General features: G+C 37.8%; 1 pseudogene; it reads left to right on the top strand.

Annotated features, from left to right (window-relative positions):
* LOC107665510 (low-density lipoprotein receptor-related protein 1B-like) overlaps nt 1-6,681 on the top strand; it is a 312,996-nt pseudogene that overhangs the window by 145,631 nt on the left and 160,684 nt on the right.

The raw sequence follows: 6,681 nt of genomic DNA, 5'->3' as shown, positions 1-6,681 counted from the left end.
TCTGTCTGTCTGTCTGTCTGTCTGTCTGTCTGTCTGTTTGTCTGTCTGTCTAAGGTGTTCATTCAAACAACATGACAAAACCAAGACGATAAAATCAGACCTTTTAAAACAGTCAAGGAGTTTTTGGAATATCAGCCTTTAAACTGAACTTTAGTTCTCTTCGACTCATTGGATAAAAACGGTGCTTATTCGTGTGTGTTTTTTATATTCCAATTTTGCGCATAATTTAAGTAGCTGGATGGAAACCCAGCTAATTAATCTTTTAGGGTTAAATATGGTACAAATATGTTCCTGCTGCCCTGATGGCAAGCTGTTGAGCCCCAAAAGATGCATATTAGTACCTTGGAGTATTAATACATAGCCTACTTTAAGGTACTACTATGAATTGTTTAGAGGTAAATAAGATGCAAAGATGTATCTTTAAAGGTACTTTCACAGTGATAAGCTATTGTACCCCTAAAGGTACAACTTTTGCACTTTTGTCTGAGAGTGCAAACAGGCCTGCATTTGTGAGAAACTATGGAGCGAAATAAAATCTCATTGAGTCAGTCCACTCTAGCTGACCAAGAAGTGTATAGCCTGGAGGACCAAACGGGAAGCACCAAACTCTTTCTTGTTTGTTCTTTCTCTGCGATTTCCTTCACTCCTCCAAGCATCTACGGCTTCCTGCTATTCGGCCGTATGTCTTTTGTGGAATTCCATCAGTTCTTGCCGCCTCAGTGTTTGGACCCTGCTATTTTCTTCTGAAGTGACAGTTTCTTCCGTTCTTTCTGACAATAACACACTTCGCCTGCTTTTTCTCTCCATCTCAGATGAGTGTTTGGTGAGGAAGGGCGGCTGCAGTCACGAGTGCTTGGTGGCGCCGGGTAAAGGGGTCGTGTGTTCCTGTCCGGTGGGGTTCCAGCTGGGTTCGGACAGCCGGACATGCGAGGTCCTGGATTACTGTACCAAGCACCTACGCTGCAGCCAAGTGTGTGAACAGCACAAGAATACTGTGAAATGCTCCTGCTATCCAGGCTGGAGTCTTGGACCTGATGGAGACAGCTGTTATAGTACAGGTAAACAGCGGCCTGTTGATTCTTTGTTGGCCTTTGGTTAACAATCTGAATTTTTTGCATGAAAATTGGAGGTTCAATCCCAAATAGGGGTAAAACCAGATTACAGTCCAAACTGCAAGGCAATTAACCTCAGGGGAACCAAATGACCCTGAATTTCTATGGTGTAAATAACACGGATAAATGGCTGCAAGATGACAAGCAAGTTAATTTAGTTTAACATTTATTCATATTTACTTTCAGAGAGAGGATTGTGCAGTCAGTTTTAAGGTGTAAAATGCATGTGTAATATGTTAATTCATTTTAGCGGCTCAATTTACAGAGAGCAAAAGTGAGTTGGGAAATATCAGAGTTCAGACTCCAGTGCACTTGATGGGAGTGGAGAGGAAGATGTGCAAAGAACACTAAGTAACATGTTTTAATAAAAATAAAAACAAGCTTTTACTGAAACACCCGGCTCAGTTTTCAGAGCTGTCAAAATGCTTTTAGTTTTTGTCCGAACTGAAATGGCCAGCTATAATTCATATTGCAATCCACATACGGTTTTCTCGCCAGTCTCAGACTTGTAGAGATGCCAGCCACATAGTACCACATAGCATTTTTGGTTTATTCATAGCTTGGAATGTGCTAACTATTTATTCTATTATTATTATTTTTATGGTATTTTAATGTTTTTCATAATTTTTTTAATTTAAATTTTACTTTTTTAAATTTAATTTGTAATCAATTTAATTTGCTTAATTTTAATCAATGCAATATAATTTGATTTGTAATGTACTAAATATGTTTATTTTATTAAATAAGGCATACATATGTGTTTGTGTGTGTTTTGTATTTTTTATTATTTTAACTTCTCAGCATATATATATATATATATATATATATATATATGATCTTTCAAATGATATATGTGATTTTATTTTATTACTTATTTGATATAACGTCTTAGTATTTTGACATTTTTCGGTAATGTTTCTTAACTTGACTTTTTGACTTGACAGATATTTTGTTTTTGCCAATTTTACATTTAGTGATTTAGCTTACAAATGAGTAACATAAATGTATTTAATTTAATAGCAATTTATTGTAAAACCAAACCCAAAAATACACAAAAATCCTTTTTTTGTGATTTGATTGGACCAACTTGTCAACATTAAACTTTCTTTTGCATTTGCATTCGCAGTCCTGCTGCATGCAGTCTTGTTCTCTTTATCGATTGTTTTCTGTCTTTTTGTAGATCCTTTTGAGGCGTTCATAATTTTTTCCATCAGACACGAAATTCGCCGAATCAACCTGCAAAGGGGCGACTACAGCCTGTTAGTCCCCGGGCTCAGGAACACCATTGCTTTGGATTTCCATTTCAGCCAGAGCCTGCTGTATTGGACTGATGTTGTAGAGGACAAAATTTACCGTGGGAAGCTGTCAGAGGGCGGCGGTATGATTCACAATTTTTTACATAGTTTATGACGATATTAATATTTATGACTTTATTATATCATACAGGCTATAATATGATTCAGTGGAATTTACAGTGCACTGTGTGAAGAAGTGGCCTTCTTCACCGCTGCAAGCGGCAGCACTGGCACTCATATATGTACATGCACACACATAGGCTATACAATTATTACTCACCCATCCTGTCCCAGTTATGCCGCTATCAGCATAGCGGGTGCACACACTAGCTTGGTAGCAACTAGAACACTGATTCTTGAGTACTGGGACAGAAAACTGCAGAACTACAGACAAAAAAGTTTGTGTAAAGGAATTATTTTGGATGAACGCACTTTTAGGTGCAACCTCCTGCTTCTCCCATTTTCTCACAAAACGTGTTTTCCTTGCCTGTCACTCCAGTGCCGGTAGAAACATGAATAATGTGTCAAAATATTTTATAAGTATTGTCAAATCTAGCATTTACTACAGGTTGCATTCACTACACGATGTTTTCAAAGTGGCGTTAACACTTTGGTTGACAAAATAGTTTTATCTATCCATCTATCTATCTATCTATCTATCTAGCTGTATATCTGTCTGTCTGTCTGTCTGTCTGTCTGTCTGTCTGTCTGTCTGTCCAGCTATCCATCTGGCTATCTGTCCGTCAGTCCATCCGTCCGTCCGTCTATTGATATATAGATGATAGATATAGACATATAGATATACAGATATAACTTAAAATTACTTTTTACAATTATGAAATTAATTTATTTGAAATATTATTAACTTATTTATTTTTCATTATTTATTACTATTTTATTTTTAATTTAATTTTATTCATATTTAAGGAGTGACTAATACCCCTTTATTGTAATAAAATAAAAAAATCTAATTAATTGGCACATATATGTTACGTTATGTATATGTTGTATTACATTCAGATCAACGATCAAAGTACAAATATTGCTATTTTCAAAATTATTAGCAGGTAAATGTTTTGTTCCATGCCTCATGAATCATGATTCTTCTTGTCATGACTCTTATTGTTCAGAATATTGTGAAGGTTTTTTTTAGCTCTGTTTTACACTTAAAAAGCAAAGTCAGTCTACCAACTGTGTTAATAATTCAGCTTCGAAACGTGTAAGAAGTAATTTGCACTCAGATCACAAAGGAACTGATGAGTAGATATTGAGAAAGAGAGAGAGAAAAAAAGTAGGAACCACTTTGTCTTGAGGGTTTGTTTCTTTTCACACACTTCATAGGGTACCAAATTACACTCGCCAAATGCCAAATTCAAGTAATCTTGAGCTCGACTGACCAGCTAACAACCTAACAACTATTTATTTCCATTAAAATAACCCAGTTTGTTATCCTGGCAGGTGTTTCGTCAATCGAGGTGGTGGTCCAGCATGGTCTAGCCACTCCAGAAGGCCTTGCCGTTGATTGGATAGCGGGAAATCTCTACTGGATCGACAGCAACCTGAACCAGATTGAGGTGTCCAAGCTGAATGGCGAATTACGAACCACCCTCATCGCCGGGGGTATGGAACACCCTCGGGCCATCGCCATGGACCCTGGCCAGGGGTGCGTTCTTCACTCCAGTTGAAGAAAATAACAGCAAAGCACCAGTTTTCCAATTACTTCATAGTTTTAATGAACAACTTCAGTGATTAATAGCTCCATTCGGTGGATTGCGAATCGTAATGAACCCGTCTAATCACCCATAAAAGAGTTTTTAAATGATTTCCAGAAGGGATATTACCATGAAATTGGGCCATTACACATTCTTACCTGTTTTGTAATTGTGCTAATGCTAATGCTTTTAATGAGGATGTGGTTTGCAAGTAACCCTTGTTTGAAAGTCGTTTAAGGTAGATTTTTACATCGAGTTTTGTCGTCAACAGTGCCTTGTTCTGGACCGACTGGGACGCCACGTTTCCTCGCATTGAAGGCGCTTCCATGAGCGGGAAACGGCGACATGTGGTTTTCAAGGACATGGACTCCGGCGCTTGGCCCAACGGACTGACCTTGGACCACATGGAGAGCAGGATAGTATGGACAGACGCCCGGTAAGAAGCACGCAAGCACTCTTCTGTTGGGTTTTTGACGTTTTTCGCAAGACAAGACTGTTAGGGAGTGTTTTGGATGGAAACTAGAAGGTGGAATTGGGAACAAGCCCAGTCATTGGTAATAAATTCAAGCGCTCATTTTGTTGAATGATTCAAATGTTTTTTGTACCGGTTCAAATTCAAGATCCACCTCCGCTGGCGACGAAATGACAGGCCGACAGAGATATGCTATTACTATTGATTATAATTTTGCCCATCAAGTTTTTTTTTGTGGTATTTTACAAAGCAGCAGCATAGCAATTTTGCTGTCTTGACACATTCATAAACTCTCATCTTGCATTTCTCACAGCACTAGTTCAATTCCTCTTGTGCCCGGTGGCTCCAAATGTGCCCAAATTAATATTCAGATAATGAGATTCTTGGACTTAATGAAGAATCTGATCAATTCTCGGCTTTCAATTGCCTCATTTTTGTCTCTGCTATATTCAGATCACACATCTCTCTTTCTCTCTTGGTCTGTCAACAGCATTTCTTTCTTCTGTCTTTTTCTCTGAACAGTATCTTGATATTAAAGCATCAGTGAACACTAAACTCCTTCTTACAGACTGTTATGACTCCTTTAGACTGAATACTCCCATTTATTTAGAGTACACTGTCTTTGTAAAAAAGAAAAGAAAAGTGGAATATGTTCAATATATATATTGTTATTTTACTTTAAGCAAACTTTCTTTTGTTTTTATTGATGGAAAGCTGGGACAGATTTGAGGTCAACAACTGAGCTGTTCACAACAGTTTTATTTTTATTTAGAATTAAATAAGATTTATTACGTTTATTTGATTCTAGTTAAGTCGGATCAAATCAACCTGAACTAAATTGAATCACACTTAATGAATCTTGTTTAATTCATTCAGTTAATTAAATATTATGTAATTCAAAGTAAAACAAGATTGAATATCCTTGAATTTGATTTGATTCAGTTTGTTTAAAGTGCATGACAGTGTTTATTAAGAAAGTGAATAAGGTCAGTTTTGATTTCATGTGACTTTAAAATGCTCTGATAATGATTAAGAAAATGATTTATCCCTCCTCAGATCTGACGCTATATACTCTGCTCTATATGACGGAACGGGGATGATTGAAATTCTCAGAGGCCACGAGTTCCTCTCTCACCCCTTCGCCGTGTCTCTCTTTGGTGGGAGTGTTTATTGGACTGACTGGAGGACCAACACTTTGACAAAAGCCAACAAATGGACCGGGGCCAATGTAACTGTGATCCAAAAAACCAGCGCCCAACCCTTCGATCTGGAGATATACCATCCTAGCAGGCAGCCACAGAGTAAGTTACTATCTCGCTGTCTTTCAAAACTGTCTAGAGAGACTTTGAAAGAGATGATGATTTGAAGAACATAATGAGAGAAATCTCTAGATTGAGCGAAGTTGTCATGTTGGATTAACAGCGTACAATGACCCAGTTTTGGCACATTCCCATTTCTCACTAGAAGATTTTAGGGACTAATTGGCTGCAAAGCTGTCTCGTCAAGAACTCCCTTGATTCCCATCAAGAATTCCCATAATTTCTGCAACATGAAACAGACAGTCAAACACTACAAGGTCACATTTCTTTTCTGAATTTCCTACTTGAAACCAGGGGCGGTTCTAGGGTGTGGCCAGTGCCCCCCTGTCAACAAGCTTGCCCCCCTAAATTTGGAATCATATCACACCAAACAATTTTGGGTGAAATGCGCAGTTTGTCCTGTAAACTATATATATAAAAAAAGAAAAACACCAGCTGCTGAGCTATATCTACAGAGCCAGAGACACACTCGTTTTTAAAGCACTGCGCATTATAACCAATCACATACGATTCTGTTGAGTTTATGAATGCAAGGACGAATCAGAGGCGTTCAGATGAGTCACTGCTGAAACACGCTGATTTCGTCACCGCGTGCGCTCGCTGACTGAATTCTCTGGCTAATTCTCTCATCAGAAACAACAAAGTGAAGATGTACGAATGTAAGTAAGATATTAATTTCACAGTGTAAACAGCTTTATAGATTATTATGGGAGTTTTTGGGAGTGCTTAAAGGGTCATGAAACCCCAGACTACTTTCTTCTGAGATTTTAG

The sequence above is a fragment of the Sinocyclocheilus anshuiensis genome, unplaced genomic scaffold, assembly GCF_001515605.1.
Source record: "Sinocyclocheilus anshuiensis isolate Anshui unplaced genomic scaffold, SAMN03320099.WGS_v1.1 scaffold543, whole genome shotgun sequence".
NCBI classification, from domain to species: Eukaryota; Metazoa; Chordata; class Actinopteri; order Cypriniformes; family Cyprinidae; genus Sinocyclocheilus; species Sinocyclocheilus anshuiensis.
This window is presented reverse-complemented; position numbering and strand designations above follow the sequence as displayed.